Raw genomic sequence first — 19,928 nt, forward strand, 5'->3', positions numbered from 1 at the left:
CTGTTCATTGTGATTTCTGATCATGAGGGATCAGATAGGAATTGCCAATATAGAATTGGGAGTTGTCACTCAGTCTCACAGCCTCCTGTTGAGCAGTATAGTAATTTAAACCAGGGGTGTCAAACTAGATTTCTTCAAGGGCCAGATCAGCACTGCTGCTCTCCGTGGGCTGGCCGGGGGTGGGGGGAAGATGAGACAGACACCTTTTGAGCACCCCAAATATTTGGAAATTGAAAGTTGAAAAATTTGACATGCCCTAATTCCCTGACTCAAATCAAGCCAAAGTGGGCAGCAATTTTGAGTAGTGCTGGCATATTTCTCCATCGTTATGATATAAGGTGCAGTGGGTAATGTACAATACCTGCATAACCTTTTAACTGAAAGATTCATACATGATGAAATTTTAACTCTGATGATTTATACTACTTATACCAAGTACATGATCTAGATGAGAAGTTCAGGTTGAATCTTTCCTCCGATTCCCAAGGCTAAGTAAGCTATGACACACTTAAAGATCATTTGCCTTTTTCTTAAAGCAACATTTTCTCCTAAAAATAATGCACATCTCTTCTCTAGCAATCATAATATTAGCCCAATAGATTACGATACTGTAGGTTCTTGGGAAGTACTCAATGTGTATGAAGTCTAACACTACCTAAAACTGACAGCTGTCATTTCACTTTGTTGTGAACAGATAATAATAATAATAATAATAATAATAATAATAATAATAATAACAACAACAACAACAACAATAACAACAACAACATAGATTACAAACAATAGCGTGACAGAAAACAACAATGGTATATTGGAATATCTGCAAGAAATAACACTAAAGTGCTCTGGGAGTTTAGGATTTAAATAGAAAAGTACCTATCACATAACATCCTTAACAATTGTTGATAAAAAAAGACAAAAAAAGATTTGGATGGTGGATGTGGCAGTATCTGCAGACAACAGAAAGAATAAAACTGGAGAGAATCATGAAATATAAAACCCTGCAAATAGAAACAGAACGACTGTGGCAAAAGAAAGCAAAGATAGAACCAATAATAACAGGAACCTTAGGTGCCCTCTGAAAAAAAACTGGAACATACTTGAACATCATTGGCACTGATAAAATCGTCAACTGCAAAAGGCATCTTTACTCAAAACAACTTACATTCTGAGGTGATACTTTTAATATTGTTAAACAACAACAGTCCTCAACTTACAAGAGTTCTACTCTTTGAGTTACAACAGTTGATTTAATCCAAAGTTACAATGGCACTGGAAAAAGTGACTTGTGGCTGTTTTTCACACAACCTTTGTAGCAACCCCACAATCATGTAATCAAAACTAAGATGTTTGGCAACTGGTTCGCACTTATGACCGTGGCTGTGTTCCAAGGTCATGTGATCACTTTTTGCAACCTTTTGACAGACAAAAGCCATGAGGAAGCCAGCCACTTGTTACTAACTTATCAACTGCAGTGATTCACTTAACAACGGTGATACAAAAGATCGTAAAATGGGCCAAAACTTACTTAGCAACAGAAATCTTGGGCTCAATTGTGGTCGTAAGTCGAGAACTACTTGCACTGTATGCCTATCCCAGGTCCTAGGGATGGACTCGATAGGTAAATAAAAATGCCAAATCCAGTTTAATCTTCTGGCTGACTGGCTGACTCACCATAACAGTGATAGGCAAATAGATTCCCTTCCACTGCAAAGCAGTCCTATCCCTGGCAGATCAATTTCCCATCCTTTCTTCTCTTCTACTTATATTTCTGTACAAAGAGCTTCACTTGAGGAATGCTCAGAAAACTTCACCTGCTTCAAAACACAACACCTAAGATTGCTAACCAATACATAACACGAGACTAGCTGCTAGTTGTTTTCCTGGCACAATGTAAGAGGGGCTGTTTTTTTTAATTCTTCTTTTTAAAGCTCTGAATTATTTAGGACGCTGCCTATGTTGATACAAATCTCTTCAGACATTAAGTTCAACATTAGAAGCTTTCTTAAAAATGTCCTCACTTTGCTAAACCCGTTTGTCATGCACAAAAGAAGATAGTTTGATATGATGAGAAAGAAAGTAGAATTGGGGATTAAGGTACCATAGTGCAGTGTTTCTCAACCTTGTCAACTTGAAGATGTCTGGACTTCAACTCCCAGAATTCCCCAGCCAGCATTCGCTGGCTGGGGAATTCTAGGAGTTGAAGTCCAGACATCTTCAAGTTGACAAGGTTGAGAAACACTGCCATAGTGGTTAAGCCAAAAATGAAAGCATCACATTTGCATCACATGGTCATAAGACATTAAAGTAGCGCTCATATTTATGAAAGTCCCGGAATAAATTCCATCACAGAAATAAGCCATTTGGTATTTATAAATAAATATTAGAAATTGTACAAATGATAGCAAAGAAATCTTTTCTTGCATGATGCACTCTAGATATGTGAGCCCGGAGGCCATGTTGACAGAAATGATCAGGATAAGGACTTTTACTTTATAAACTTTTTTAGTACTTCTTAAATTGTCTTTTATGTAAGCCGCCCGGAGTCCTTCGAGATTGGGCGGCATATAAATTTATTAAACTTATTAAACTTAAACTTAACTGAGATAGATTGCTAAGTTAGTAAACTGAGCGCTGAGTGTTTTATTAGAAGCAAAAATCTTGGTCAAACTTTCCCCATTCTTCATCCTTAATCAGAAATGTGAAGTTTTATAGAGTTCAGCTGACATGAACATTTGAGCCTTTGCTGGACTATTCAGGTTCACTTCATATGCCTTGTCAGAATTATGAGAAAAAACAGTGCAAATTGTCAATATGCCTTTTTTCAAACCACAGAACAGTTTTGCCCAATGGCAGAAAGAAAAGAAAAAAAGATAAAATAGTTGCAATGCTACTTTTATCCAACTAACTCTTTAAGGTTTTCTGCAGTTGTTTAATTTCTCTACAAGATTGTAAAACCGTTAGGGATTCACACCTGGCACCTGTCCTACATAGATGAGACATCCACACAGAAGTAATAACTCATATGAAAGAACCGTAAGTGAGAATGACACCTACGGAAAGGTTGAAAGTTTTACAGGATGGAAAACAGCCAGCAGAACACATGAGGTCACATTGCATGCCTCCCTTTCCCCCACACACACATTTCAGTTCTACAGCTGCCTGCTAATAATATATACTATAACAGTTTTAAGCTGGGGCCTCTTACTCATCTCTTACTTATTCATAACATCTATGCTTATAATCTTTTAAGTGTGCATGCTCTGCATCATTTTTGCATTTGACTTAACTAATAACAACATCAAAAGGAGGAAAGAGAACAGAAGCAATTATTATGCATGTTTGTATTCTGTAATATGTACAATAGTTTTTTTAAATATTTGTCACCTATCAATGTCCCGGTTACAGAGTTGTTCCCATTTGCAACCGATTTTCCGAAGCACCGGAAAACAAGACAAGAGGAATGGATGGAAACTAATCAAGGAGAGAAGCAACCTAGAAATAATATCTTTCCTGAGAGTGAAAACGATTAACCAGCGGAATAGCTTGCCTTCAGAAGTTGTGGGTGTTCCCACACTGGAGGCCTTTAAGAAGAGAGTGGACAGTTATTTCTCTGGAATAGTATAGGGCAGGGCTGTTAAATTCCCGGCCCATGGGCATCATGCGCTGGCCACGCCCACGCCCAGTTTAGCAAAGGGAAAAAAATCCCTATACATCATGTGATGCTGCCATGACAATGAGAGTGTCAGCCTCTGTTTTGCTTCTTGCTTTTCGGCTGCCATTGAAACGGGGAGGGAGGGCATGGTATTTGGGTGAGGGAACTAATCTGTACAGGAGGACTGTTAATTCGGAGTTGTTCTCACCATTCGTTTGCGCATGTGGAAGGAGGGGAGTTTCCCGCCAAGGCCAACTGTCCGGCATACCAACCTGATGATGATTTTTGAAGATGTCTCCCACCTGACAGCTGTGGGGTTATACGATTGGACTATGGACTGGGGTTACCAAGGGGAGGGGAATGAATCATGTATTGATATCTATTGCTTTCGCACCTTTTTGCTCAGATCCAGCTTTGCTTAGCTTCTCATTACTTATAATCAGTAAAAGTACTCTTAATTCTGAAACCATTCAACTCCATTAGAACTCCATTCTAATGGAGTTGAGTGGTTTCTTTCTTGGTTATTAAGTGAAGGAGCCATGACAGAGAGCTTCACATCCCTGGTATAAGGTCTCCTGCCTGAGCTTGAGGTTGGGCTGGAAGACCCCCTAACTCTGTTATTCTGTTAGTATCTTATGGTTCAAGATTTCAGAAATGTTTTTCCTCCATCCCCAAAAGTGCATTATACAACATTTTATTCCATGCCCCCAAAAATCCAGTGACCTCATTCTCTTAAATTAGGATCGGGCATGGCAAATTCCTGACTGCCAGTAGGAGGGGTGCATGGTTACATGGATCCTACTCACATTCTCATTTGCAGTGATTGGAGCATCTGTTGAATGCTCCCTTTCTATGTGAACTTTCCAAGGACTCCACGGACATCTGAATCACTACACTAGTCATACCACAGAGGAGGAAAGTGGAAAATTTTTCCTCCTCCTCCCAAGCTGTCAGATAAAGCAAAAAAAGAAAAAAAGAGGTATTTTTATTTCAAATGGTTCATTTTAAAAAACTTTTTTTATTTTCCATTTTCATAACATATAATCACATGTATACTATTACATAGCCAATATCCTATTGTATTAAGTAGTAATTACATCAGTTCCTCTTGCCATCAATGCCCAGAAAGATAAAAACCCATTATTAGCTCTTCTGCTGTCCATACACCTCTTTCTTCTACCTCTCTCCTACCTCCTTTCTTCCTTCCATCATCCTTTTCTACTCTACTTCCTTTCTCCTTCTCCTCTCTCTTCGTTCCACTCCTCCTTATGCTCCTCATCTTCCCCCTTTACCCTCTCTCCTATCCCTCTCTTCCTATCTTTCTTTTCTCCTTTCCCACTCTTCCTCTCATTCATTTGGTGTATTTCAGCTTCTGAGCAAACTCCATTCTGTGTTGATGGTATTTATGCTTCCATATCAATATACTTAACATATCTTAGTTTTAAAGAAAAAATAAAATTGTTTATGTCAATTCCAAAAAGAATTAGTTGGGGTATCTGATCCAGGAACATGTCAAATGTTAGGAGTGACTTTGCATCCGAAGTCCAATGTAACTCATCATTGTGTAACTCATTATTAATCCCAAAATGCTCAGTTTTATGGCTTCCCAATTACTGGTGTATATACAATCAGGTAGTGGTTTAGCATACATGATTCGACTTTTATAGCAGACAGAATTGATCTGATCACATCTGCTTGTAGCAGGACACTTTTTCCACTCACCATCCCCATTGGTGATTCTGAATGTAATGAAGAATTAAAGATCACAATAACCCGGAAGATGAATATTTCTCAGAGAGAAAACGTTCTTGTTATATCAAATGTACCATCAATACATATTTTTATATAATGACATGAATAATATAAACAGTTGGTGTAAGAAACAAATATGTGAAAAGCTTCAATTCAGAATGTTGATTGAAAAGCAATTCAATCAAATATCCAATCAAAGTGGCTTGCTGAATCAAAAACCATCATTCAATTCAAATTGCAAAATCATGTGGAATGTCTACAATAACGTTGGGTACCTTTTAAACTTCAGATGCGCGTTATTAGCATCCAAATGTATTCCTGATTCATCCATAATAAGTTCACTGCAATATATATTTACCTGTCTGTTGTCTAATAAACAGAGCACCAAGATTCTAAATATTTAAATACTAAATAATAAGCTGTGTTGACCAAGTCATAGTCAATTCTAGACATATTTTCACAAGAAAGACATTTCAGTGAGATAAACGAGATTTACTTCCTACAAAAATATATTATTTCAATCTTTCTTCTGCAATGTAAGCAATTGAAAAAAATTAATTTAGACTCTTTTTTCTAAACCCACCAGAGCAACTGCTCCAAAGAGCATGCAAGTACAGGAAAGAAAATACACACACACACACACACACATTCATGTGTATTTACATGCATGTAACAAATACGTATATATGGAGGTGGGATTTTTTAATTATTATTTATTCCTTCTACATTACAAATCTTAAGCTTCTGGATTCTTTTTCTTCTCAGGAAAGTGTGAAAAGGGGGTGTCAACCCAGAAATATATGTGTTGGTCTGTCTGTCTATGAATGAGCGTATATGCATGTAGACACATCAATTTTTACAAAGCCTCAGATTAGCAGAAACTACAGCTCAATGTTCTACCAAAGCAATTTTCTACACGAGCAAAGTTCCACTTTCCAGGATCTGAGGTTCCGTTTACAAAAGAAAGGTTTCTTTAAAAGCCGTTTAAACAATTATTGGCAAACACTGAAAATATAGGATTGATGCAGTGCTTTTATTTTTGCTTAAATGCTCAGTCATTGCAAAAGTAAAGTTAAATTTTGGATGTCAGTTCACAAACTTTTTCCACCGGTTAGTGATTTAAAGCTAAATATGTATGCAAGTACATGTAACTGCAGTATTAATGTATTGTTATGTTGTATGATATTTTGCAATAGAGTTGAGGTTGTCATTCATTTCCAGGAGAACTGGTGTACATGATAATACAATTCCTTTCCACATGTGAAAATGTAATTTTAAATAAATATTTCCAGTATTTTTTTTTTAATTTTGTGGTTCACCTGAAAACCTTCTCATCTAAACTCCCTTAACCTATGGATTTATGAAATTATTTTTGCTATGATGCATTCCAAGAAATGATTCAATCCACAGTTTGGTGGTGGTGGTATATGTGTGTCTTTGTGTGTGTGTGCGTATATGTGTGTGTGTGTGTGTGTGTGTGTGTGTGTTTTCTGAGGTTTTTGCGGGTGTTAGTATGTAGGTCTTTGGTTATTCGGGTTTTCTCCCGCGTAAAATTGGAGGTGTCTTGGCGACGTTTCGACGATGTCTCATTCGTCATCTTCAGGCTTCGTGCTTCCAGGAGCAATGTGAGATCTTGGCTGTTTCTTCCTTTTAACTGCCAGTGGGGGGTTTGAGCTGATTGGGTGGGAGCTTGGCTGTGTTCTGATTGGGTGGAAGTGTGTTCTGATTGGTTGGGGGTTTGTGTTTCATGTTGCATTTGTGCTGATAAATAAATAAATGGAGACTAGTATAGATCTATTTCAAGCTATTTAGCTCTCATCAGCTAGCCATACCCTTACTGGGATTCGAACCTGGGTTGTATTACTTATTAAGCAGTTGTATTAGTCACTAGGCCACAGATAGATAGATAGATAGATAGATAGATAGATAGATAGATAGATATAGATATAGATATAGATATAGATATAGATATAGATATAGATATAGATATAGATATAGATATAGATATAGATATAGATATAGATATAGATATAGATATAGATATAGATATAGATATAGATATAGATAATAAGTAATTGCTTATAGATTATCCATCCCATCAAGAGTTCCATATATATGTTAGTAATAAGTATTTTTCAGCATTATATTCCTCCATAAATCTGGAGACACTAAAGAATTTGCTTGCTTTGATAACCATTAATGCTACAGATAGAAATATGGTTTTGGTTAGAAACCAAAGTTTAATGAGCTGTTGTGACAAGTTGTACATAAGGCATTATGAGAAGGAGCTTTTGACTGCAAGCACAGAGAGAAGGGAGGAGACCGTAGAAAACTGGATAAGGCCTACCAATTTAAACAAATAAGGCAAATTATTTTATCCAACCTATACTTGCATTCGATGTTATTTACCATAAGGACGAACATAAACTTCCCCTCCTTACTTCAGTCCTTCTCCTTTACTTTCAGCAAACTTATTTCAAAGGTTAGTTATTTAAACGATAAAGAGGATTCTACAGGTTACCAATTCAAATGAGGGACAGAGATCTCAACTGACCCTTTCAAATAATCTATTTTTCATTTTTTGAATGACTTACAAAAAGGATGTTACTTCTCAGGCCCTGAATTGACAAGCACAATCTTTTTGTGACAACATGTAGTTTACACATGGCTCTCCGTTATCTGTCATGCATACACCCACCCAGACATGCTGTTCTTCCTAGCTCATAGCAAAACCTGAGAGTAAAGAGATAGCAAAGGTTTTAAAGACTTGTTTATACGAAAGCCGAAGACTCAGAAATAGAGGCATAATGGCTGGTACAGAAATATGAATCCTAGGCAGTGTTTGTGGTTCTCAAAAAAGCAGGCCCAATCTTCCTGAAACAATTTTGAGTAAGGAGGGGTCAGAAGAAGATCCATTTAGGGGGAAAAAAGAGTATTCTTGTGAGACAAATCTCTTCAAAATAGATGGCAATCATAGAAAGCTGAAGAAGACAAAGCGATTGCACACATTCGGCTAGCTAGAGGAAGAAACGTCAGACAGCAAGTCAGAGAAAGCTAAACAGTATAATTACTCCTTGTTTAGCTCTAGTTAGGACGTGGGAATAGATTGCATCAGGCAGAGGTGGGTTCCTACCAGTTCACACCTATTCGGTAGAACCGGTTCGTCAAATCTACCGAACCGGTTGGAAGAGGTTCCACCAGTGGACCCGGAAAGAAGGCCACACCTACAGAAGAGGATCCCAAATTTTTTGAAACCCACCACTGGTCCTTGGATATGATTATTCTACACTATCATGCTCCTATTTATAAAACTCAGTGCCTCTGTGAAAGGTAAGGATGACTACTGTGTTTGTGGTGCAATCAGAACATTGCGTGTGTTGAAGTTGTTTTAACGCAAACCAAAGATGCCTTTTAAAAAAGAAGTTTACATCCTATTCTTATGCATGCCAGTGCTGTGTGTGAGGTAATTTAAGGTGGTTCTGACAAGTGTCGGCATCTTCATATCCGGTCACATGGGCAGCAAGCCACTCCCATCTGGTCACATGGGTGGAAAGCCACTCCCACAAAGGAGGCCACACCCACAGAGTAGGTTCGAACAATTTTTGAAACCCATCGCTGGCATCAGGTGTGAAATCCTCCCAATTCGGCCCAGTTCGGCCAAACTAGTAGGGACGATTGTCCCTGGTTCTGCGAACTGGTAGTGAAAAAAAAAGTTTCTGAAGATTGCGCAGCTCAGCTGTGAGCCATGCGATCGTCAGAAGCTTTTTTCCCCACTTTTAAAGCATTTTTCCCTGCCTATTCACCCAAACCAGCAGGAAGAAAATGCTTTAGTAAGTGAAAAAAGTTGGCCTTGCCTATCCAGTCACATGACCCCCCCACACATACACCAAGAAAGCTGGGCAAAAAAATTAGATTTTACCACTGGGCATATTTTAATTTCCTCCCTGGTCTTGGCTTGTGAAGGTATGACCTGGTCTTATTTTCTTTTTGGCCCCAAAATAAGCACCAGGTCTTATTTTGGGGGGATGTCCTACCTTAGGATCCCTGCAGCATGCCTTCCATGCCCCAACACCCATTGTGTGGCTGCCTGACTTCTTCTGTGGCTGCTCACAGCTCCTCATGGCCAGACGCTGTGTGACACATCACACCAGTGCTGCTACTTGTGGCAGGACACCGCGAGGCTCATTCTGCGACGAGCAGTGGCACTGGCATAATGCGCCACATGTCATCTGGCCACAAGCAGCCACAAACGGCTGCAGGAGAAGTTGGGCAGTGGCAAGAGAGATGTTGGGGCATGGCTGTGATGGTCCTAAGAGCCGAGGTGGCGCAGTGGTTAGGGTGCAGTACTGCAGGCCACTTCATGTGGAACAGCTCCACCTCCCACCCCTGCCATAGCTTGATTTTTACACCTGCATCTCACCCCACCTCATACAACCAGATGGTGGGCAGGGCTTAACTAACACTTATTTTTGGATAGGGCTTATATTAGGTGCAGTTGTGAAAAATTGGGCTCGGGTATGTTTTTGGGTAGGTCGCATTTTCAGGGAAACACGGTAGTGTTATGTTTGCATGCATGTATGTATATTTTAGATTGCTTAACTGCCCATCTCCCTCAGAGGTTCATGATTTGGGCTTCTTGTCTGGACTGCTTCAAATATCCGAAAGGCTAAAATACTGTATCCTCAGGAACTTCAGAATTGGATGGAAAATTCCCAGTTTAACAGCCATCTTGCAAAGTACTGTACCCTATTTAGCAGCCATCTTACGGTGTTTCAAAACCTGTTCTAGCTTGTCACACTTTTTTTTTTAAAAAAAAAAAAGTCCCTGTTAACAGTCACCTTGAAATAACTCTCCAGGTTGTCATGTGCAGAAACAGCAAATATTTTATCAGTGAAAGAAAAAGAAAACTGGACCAGGTAAGCTTTTTTTTTTTTTTAAGTTGGGCAAATAGTTTTTCTTCATGTCTACCCATTCTCATCCAGTGCCTGAGAAACAAGCTCAGGGAGGTAGATAGCCAGCAACTGACTCAAATCTTCAGCAAACAGCAATTACTGTAGCAGAAAAAGGCAGTTTCAAGTGGAAAAGTGGGAATAGATGTGTCATCTTTTTCCCCCCCTCTCACTTCAGGCTTTCTTATAGCTTGGATGTAACTTTATTATATTTACAGGAAAGGAAAGGAGATATCATAATGAACCAGACCATAAAAGCACTTGAAGCAACAAGAGAGTCACAGTCACCATTTGATTCATCTTACCTACCTCAGATAAGAAGCTAGCCTGTCTTTACAAAATGTGTTTGTTCTCTAGCAGTTTCAGATGCTTCAGTCAACCTCCTGTGTTACATTCTATGGAACATCAGGATGCAACACATTGTGAGTTCTAGTCCCTAACAGTGGAGGTCAAGGGTTGTTTCTCCATCTTAGGGCGTTGCAAAAAGTGACGTCTAGGACAGTGTAGAAGATCTTTCAGGATGCTGAAAGATCCTTGCTTCCTTGTTTCTGATTTCTTTACTTCTTCAGAAACCTGATTAAAGGTTAATCCTTCCTCCAGAGCCTCACCTAGGATATGTATCACATACATACTACGGCAGAAGGATGGATTAACCTTTACTTCGTGAACATTGCAAAACTGAGAAAAGCCTTTTTTCATATCACTGGCTAAACTCTCTATCAGGTTGGCTGGCTTCAGCATAATTTTTAGGATTGCCTATAACGCTTCTGGCAGATTGTAGGAACAATTTATTTATTTAGTATATGGAATACCATACATGGACTAGCAATCTAGAAAAACATTTCATCTAGATTAGTAGAATAAAATAAAACATAAATATTTAAAAGATCTCTATATTCAAATACCAATGTCTAGGTGTCTGACAATTGATGTTCAGCTTAGAGGCAGTCATGAAAGAAAATGGAAATACCAAAGAAAGCATCTTCAAGGCATCTTACCTGTAAAGTTGTTTCATAATTAGAAAACACGAATTATCCACATTAAAAGAAAAAGCCAATAATATTTTATGGACTACTGGATGAAGCTCCCTCTGTATCAGCTTTTTGAAGTAGCAAAGTCAATAAATATTCTAGGAATGGGCTTTATTGTAGTGAGAATAATAACCAGGTCACATTTTTTTTGAGCAAAATCAAGCCAGAGTATCTTTCTTGTACTTTCCTCCTTATCAGTACTAATTAATCTTTCTCAAAGTTACTTCATAATAGTTTACTTATTTCTTCCATAGCTCAGCTTGACATTCCTTCACACTGCATGATCTTGGTGAATTATTTGGCCTCAGCTGCTCCTACACCATCAGGATGTTTTGAACATTAAAAAGAGGGATATGTCATCATATGATATTGTCTTATAGACATTTATTTAGGAAGCAATCTGAAGTACTAATAGGAAGGAAGGAAGGAAGGAAGGAAGGAAGGAAGGAAGGAAGGAAGGAAGGAAGGAAGGAAGGAAGGAGTAATATTAATTTTTGTAGCTACTCACAATCAGGGTAGACTGGGGCAGTGTAAATATAGTTAAACAAACCAAAGAAAATAAATTAAAAATGTAGCCAAGAGAATCTCTTTGACTAAAAGACAGATCAATGTTGAAGGAAAAAAAATACTAGCTAAAGTGGGTAAGGAGAGAACAGTCTTATACAGGCTATTAAATAAATCTAGTTAAGTATGGAGAGCAGTATTATTTTGCACACATGCATATATATTTTTAACATCTAAATATTTTTGGCTACCTGTAATGACAGAATCACTTTCAATTAACTTGCAACAACAATGTCCTACAAATAAAAACACAATGCAATGTGATACAAAGTGAATGCATGGAATCCGCTGCTGTTTTGGCTGGCCAATTTTCTTCTATTACTACCTGGGATTTTCTTGACCCTCGCAGTTCCTCAGACAATTTAAAATCTTCCCTTTTTTGTAGGTGTTTTGTTTATCTGAGCAGGAGACCAAGATATGCATCAAAAAGGAGAGGACTAAAAAGTTCTCCCACTCAAAGAGACTTTTGCTCAATGAATTCTGCTCAAAGCTAAAATAGCAAAAAATAACATTTAAAAAACCTTGCAAGTCCCTCCTTAGAAAAAAAACCAGTGGTAATAAATAGTGGTTTTTTTTTTACAATGCTAATTATTTCTTATTACATTCTGGCACATATATGTACACTCCCAAGATATTTATTCAACTAGAGCACGGGTGTCAAACTTGCGGCGTGATGTTGCTGTCACGTGATGTATCATGACATTTTTTTCCCTTCACGGAGCTGAGGTAGGTGTGGCTGCATGTGACACATCTGGCCTGGGGGCTTCCAGTTTGACACCCCTGAACTAGAGTATTAATGAGTACCATCATCAACTAGTGGCATGATAAACTAGACAATAAAGTAGCAGTTAGCAGTTCGACTTATATACCGCTTCATAGGGCTTTCAGCCCTCTCTAAGCGGTTTACAGAGTCAGCATATCGCCCCCCACAGTCTGGGTCCCCATTTCACCCACCTCGGAAGGATGGAAGGCTGAGTCAACCTTGAGCCGGTGAGATTTGAACCGCCAAACTGCAGATAGCAGTCAGCTGAAGTGGCCTGCTGTACTGCACCCTAACCACTGCACCACCTCGGCACCTCGGTAGAGAGGGGACATCCATTTTTTTAGCCTCTGGTGGAGATCAGTATCTTCTGACATTGTGCATGATAAATGGAGCACTGAGTAAAGGATAAAGGGAAATGAAACTGAACTAAAGTTTTAGTGAAAACATCAGGAAAGTAACATCAGGAGGACGGGGCTTGACATCAACATTCTTCCAAGAAGGATTGGATCATACAGAAAATCTATCTAGTTATACGGTCCTTAAGAGTCAGCAGCAATTTGATGGCATATAATCAATCAACAGTCAGGAACATTGAGAGGTTTTGCAAGATGCACAGCCAGGGTCAGAAAATTAGGCAATTAGAAAATCAGAAAATATTTGCTCTCTGTCATATGGCATCTTCCACATATGATTCTGAAAGAAAATGAAAAGGCATTAGAGAGCCATGGTGGCACAGTAGTTGGAATGCAGTACTGAAGGTTTGTGCTGACTGTCGATTGTCAGCAGTGTGGCGGTTCGAGTCTTGAAGCCTTCCAAGGTTGGTAAAATGTGGACCCAGATTGTTGGGGTCAATATGCTGTCCAGTGGTGGGATTCAAATAATTTAACGGTTCTCTGCCCTAATGACCATCTGGGTAGGTGGGGCTCGGTGGTCATGTGACTGGGTGGGCTTGGCCAACTCAAGGTCACTTGGGCGCTTCGCCTTAGTTGTTACAATGGTAATAAGGGTTAACCGGAGAGGCAGTTTCTGTAAGCAGGGCAATAAAGATTAGGCTAGAAACAACACCAGAATGTTTCCTTCCTGCCTTCCTTACAGGATTAGCCCTGTAAAGTGGGAAAAAACAAAAGGAGATTTCTTCCAAATATTGGTTCTCTGAACTACTTAGAAAGTTACCAACCGGTGCGAACTGGCTGAATCCCACCACTAATGCTGTCTCTATAATCTGCTTGAATAGAATAGAATAGAATAGAATAGAATAGAATAGAATAGAATAGAATAGAATAGAATAGAATAGAATAGAATAGAATAGAATTTTTTATTTGCCAATGTCATTGGACCAGAGGTGGGTTCCTACCAGTTCGCACCAGTTCAGTAGAACCGGTTCGTCAAATCTACCGAACCGGTTAGAAGAGGTTCCACCAGTGGACCCGGAAAGCAGGTCACACCTACAGAAGAGGTTCCAAAATTTTTTGAAACCCACCCCTGACACACACACACACACACACACAACACACACAGACAGACAGACTCACACAGAGAGAGAAAGAGAAAGAAAGGAAGAAATAAAGAAATAAAAAAAGAAAAAAGAAAGAAAAAGTAAGAGGGAGATGGGGAAAAAGGGACAGAGAGACAAAAGGAAGGAAAGAGAGAGAGAGAGAGAGAGAGAGAGAAAGAAAGAAAGAAAGAAAACACATGGCCAGCAAGCCACTCCCACCAGGTCACATGGCCAGCAAGCCACTCCCACAAAGGAGGCCACATCCACAGAGTAGGTTCGAAAATTTTTTGAAACCCACCACTGCATTGGACACACAATGAATTTGTCTTTAGTGCGTATGCTCTCAGCGTACATAAAAAGACAAGATACATTCATCAAGAATCATAAGGGACAACACTTAATGATATGCTGGCTGGGGAATTCTGGGAGTTGAAGTCCAGACATCTTCAAGTAGCCAAGGTTGAGAAACACTGGTCTAAATATTTTCATGGCCCTCTTTTTGACTCTTGCAGTGTACAATGAAAGGCAGGTGGGCAGTAATTGTGCAGTTAGGACTATAAAGCACTGTGAAGTGGTACATAAGTCTAACTGCTATTGCTATTATGCGAAAATGTTGTAGCCTGTGGTCCAGTGCCTCACAAACTTTTGCCGAAGTGACTTAATCCAGACATGCTAAATAAAATATGTCTCAAAGTCCCTCTCCCCCCCCCCCCAGTCTTTAGCCTTAGCCTGCCTGCCTGCCTGTACTATATTTTTTTTTAATGAATTCTAACACAAAATTGGAAAGGATCCTGCTTGAGAATTTGGCTTTGAATATAAAGTATCTCAGACCGCTGCCAGTGGAAGAGCTAAGTAGCACTTCCCACTGACTTCCTGAGCCCCTTGTACGCGGCTCCACTTTGAAAATTGCGCAGCTAGTAAGATTTCTTTCTGAATAGATTCTCTTCAAAGATATTAAGATGCAGGTTTTACTGAGAGGAAATGCTCCTTCATTAACACATACTGTGAAATGTTATAGTGGAAAATGAGCAGTTTGGAATAGTTGAGTCCCTTAGTATCTCAAGAATAAACGGCTTGGATTTTCTTGTTGGCTGCATCATTATTACGATGATGATGATCATCATCATCGCCATCATCGTCATCATAGCAATTCATTTATCAGTAAAAATAAAGCCTGAAAAATAATCAGTTTGAATGCCATAAAGTAACAGCTCCAACTCTAATTCAATGTACTTATTACTCTCCCTATTACCGCTAGCATTGGAGAGCACCCTGCAAAGTTGTAATGGCGACGTCTGCGCAACTGCTTAAAATAGAACTCACATTTCTTCTCTGCCTTGAAAAAAGGAATAGCCGAGGCACCAAGAAACTTCAAAGTTATTTTGATCTCCTTTGAAGTTTCTCCAATCAGCTTTTGCTAAATAAACGTAATACACATCTGGGATTTTGCTGGATTTTTTTTTTCTCCTTCCCTTGCTACTTTCGGTTTGCTGATTTGGAAAAGAGGAGACTTCTAGGAAATAGTGTAGCCTACAGTGACTGTCCGATGTGTTCTGTGCACCTTCAGCATTTAGTCATGCCAGCCACATGACCACAGAGACATCTTCGGACAGTGCTGGCTCTTTGGCTTTGAACAGAGATGAGCAGCACCCCCTATAGTTGAGAACCACTAGCACATACGTGCAAGGGGAACCTTTCCTTTACATGTGTTCTAGTTACATACATACCCATTTCAATATCCACAAAATAGCAGCATCCTGCTTAGAAGCAGAAAAAATGTTTTCTAACAGTAATCAATCCTCCATGGTCTTCATAACTCCACTTGAAGTTGGAAGTCAAACATATATAAATGTGGAGAAAAGTGAAGTAAGGTAGTAGTAAGAATCATCGAGGCAATGTTGATGTTGGAATAGAGAGCAATGGTCTTCAAATGGGCTAGTCTTAACTTATAAAATCCTGAAAGAACATTGAAAAACATTGTCTGTTTGAAAAAAAGAAGGAGGGGAGAGACAACTGAATGATGAAGCAAACAAGCTACTCTTAGGCATGTTTGAAATAAAACAATCAATGGTTGATTATGTAAAAGGATTCCCAGATGCCATCCAGACAGCTCTGATTTCTGAGCTTATTTGTATTATTATCGGTGAGATAATTTTCTTAGTTCTGGTCTCTGAAATGCTGTTTTCATACTACTTTCATACTGCTCCAGTGGTGGGTTTCAAAAATTGTTTGAACCTACTCTGTGGGTGTGGCCTCCTTTGTGGGAGTGGCTTGCCACCCATGTGACCGGATGGGAGTGGCTTGCCGCCCATGTGACCGGATATGAAGATGCCGATGACACTTGTCAGAACCACCTTAAATTACCTCACACACAGCACTGGCATGCATAAGAATATGATGTAAATTTGTTTTTCAAAAGGCATCTTTGGTTTGCGTTAAAACAACTTCAACACACGCAATGTTCTGATTGCACCACAAACGCAGTAGTCATCCTTACCTTTCACAGAGGCCCTGAGTTTTATAAATAGGAGCATGATAGTGTAGAATAATCATATCCAAGGACCAGTGGTGGGTTTCAAAAAATTTTGGAACCTCTTCTGTAGGTGTGGCCTGCTTTCCGGGTCCACTGGTGGAACCTCTTCTAACCGGTTCGGTAGATTTGACGAACCGGTTCTACCGAATAGGTGCGAACTGGGAGGAACCCACCTCTGCACTGTTCCCACTTAATTTATTATCCACTTTTGACACCAGAATAATCAGTAAAAGCAGAGACACACCTCTTTTAATAAAATTAGACAAATTTAATTCTACGCTGTTTCTGTGATATTTGTGGACTTTTATTACCTTAGTCCCATGATGGCAAACCTATGGCATGCGTGCCAGAGGTGGCACACAGAGCCCTCTCTGCTGGCACATGCAATGTGGCCCCAACTCAGATTTTTCTTTCATGAGCTTTTCTTTCCTTGCAAATGATGAAACCGAAGCTCATGCAAGAAAAAGATTTGACCACTTGCTTTGCTGCTGGTGTTGGGATGCCCTGACTCCCACTGGCCAGCTGGTTTTCGGATCCCTGTTGCACATGCACGCATGTCAGCTCATGCGAGCACGCATGTCAACGCATGTTCCAGCAGATGTGCGCATTTGCACACACACTTTTCAGATTGGGGATGCGCACGCAAAGAGTTTTGGCACTCGGTGTCTAAAAGGTTTGCCATCCCTGCTTTAGCTGTTTAAATGTGTCGTTTTATTCTTTGATTCTTTCTATTCCTCTTATTGATTGTGAATATAGATAGCTGAAGGGTACGATGAATAAATAAAGAGATTGCAGCTAACAGCTCTTTTGCTTAAAAATGCCTTCAAGGGATATGGGGAATGGCCACAAATGCCAAATTATTATTGTGTTTTAACTACACGAAGGTTCCTAAGTAGCTTATTAATTAGATTTATGAACATGTCAAAAGCAAATGGAAATAAAAATAAAATAGAGGATCTAATTCCAAGGTAAAATAGATGAAAGAAAACACAGTAATAAAATGCATATGTGATAAATAGAAAGAGTCAGCATTCAAATAAATGGATCGCTTTTACAGGACACACTGATCTGTTTGATATAACAGGTTCATGTTTCATCTGCCTTAACAGTTCTGCTCACAATGTGTACATTAGAGCTCAGGAGATAATAAGACGATCTGTGATTCTGGCCCCATTGGGCTGTTTTATCAAGTAGGGACGTCAAATAACTAAGCCTAAGAGCGGCATATATAGTTGTCAGCCGGAAAAAAAAAATAGCTTTGATGGCTGTGGCCCCACATGTGATGTCCTCGCATGAAATAGCAAGTGATGATGGCAGGTGACCATATTTGACCATAGAATTTAACAATTCAAATCTGGCTCTAGAGTAGGCCCTTCCTGAGAAGTGTGTCAAACTGATTGACAGGTATTTTTCAAATCTGTCAAATGCACAGTCCAGACCCATCTTTCATGTATGGGAATGGACATTTGAGAAACCTCTGTATCTGAGCTAAAGGCGGAGATGTTTTCTCTGCAGATGTTCAAGCACAATTGCCAAACAGCAGGGGATAGAAAGCTGTTTCTTTGAAGTATGAATGCCCCTTTACATAAATAATGGCCGAAAAGCTGCATTGCATAATTAAAGATGAATTTGCTTAAAAACATTTGGAACATTTGGAAGTGATAAAAGTCCCATTATATACAGATCCATTACATGTTTGTGTTTGTGTGTGTGTGTGTATGAATATGTATTCATGTGTATATATCACACACACACTCAAATATATTTTCAGAAATTGATTTTTCTTGGGAATTATGTTAAATTTATTAGAATAGGAATATATATAACAACAGTTATGTATGTATGTATGTATGTATGTATGTATGTATGTATGTATGTATGTATTTAGTGTCACAACCCCTGGTATGCCCAAATATGGGAGGAAGCTTACTGCTTCCTATCTCTGTCTATCGGCTCGTCACAAGAGACCATCACAACAGAAAGCCATTATTTTTACTGTTGCCTTTGTTACATTTGTGTTGTATTTGTACTGATAAATAAATAAAGGGAGACTAGTATAGATATATTTCGAGCTACTTAGCTCTCATCAGCTAGCCATACCCTTACTGGGATTTGAACCTGGGCTATATTACATATTAAGCAGTTGTGTTAACCTCTAAGCCACAAGGCTCTCCTCCTTTATCAGCTGAGCCAGGGAAATAGGTATGTATTTAGTGTCACAACCCCTGGTATGCCCAAATATGGGAGGAAGCCTACTGCTTCCATTCTCTGTCTATCGGCTCGTCACAAGAGACCATCCAGACAGAAACCCAATATTTTTACTGTTGCCTTTGTTACATTTGTGTTGTATTTGTGCTGATAAATAAACCTATACTAGTCTCCCTTTATTTATTTATCAGCACAAATACAACACACACACACACACACACACACACACACACACACACACACACACACACACACACACACACATATATATATATATATATATATATATATATATATATATATATATATATATATACCGAGAGAGATAGAGAGAGAGATAGAGACAGACAGACAGACAGACCTACTGATGCCATTGTTGGCATGGATCAACTACTGAAGATAAATACTCATTCTCTGTAGCATCTTCAGAAAGTCATAAAACTCAATATTTGGTTCTCATACCATATGCTGCAGATCATTGAAATGCACATGCACAGATTGTATATGTGTAGACAAATCTACAGAGATGCAGATCTGTTGAGGGGGGACAGAGGGAAATTTGCTCAGATAAGCAATGAAGTTCAAAAGTGCAGATGTTCATTTTACAAATGCAAACACAAGGACATGGGAATGAGATTGCTTATGTTACTGGAAAATGCCTGGGTGGTCATTTTTCAGAGTGCAATTGCTGTGCGGTAGCTACATGATAAATCGCACAATTGCAATGTCCACTGTGTTTAGAATGTGAGCAGCAAAGGATATAGCTCATATATTCGGAATCAGAAGTCAAAGGATCGCCTGATTTTGGTAGCCAATAACGGAATAGCATTTTGTTTCATAGCCCTTCATTTTTGCACTAGTTCAAACCCTTGTGTTTTTTTTTGCATCTATGCAGTCAGTATTTTTGTTTTTTATCAATGAATAATTTCCTGCCCATAAGCTTCTTCCTTCTGCCTCCTTGACATTTTGCTTATTTTC

Source organism: Thamnophis elegans, chromosome 6 (assembly GCF_009769535.1).
Source record: "Thamnophis elegans isolate rThaEle1 chromosome 6, rThaEle1.pri, whole genome shotgun sequence".
Classification (NCBI taxonomy): domain Eukaryota; kingdom Metazoa; phylum Chordata; class Lepidosauria; order Squamata; family Colubridae; genus Thamnophis; species Thamnophis elegans.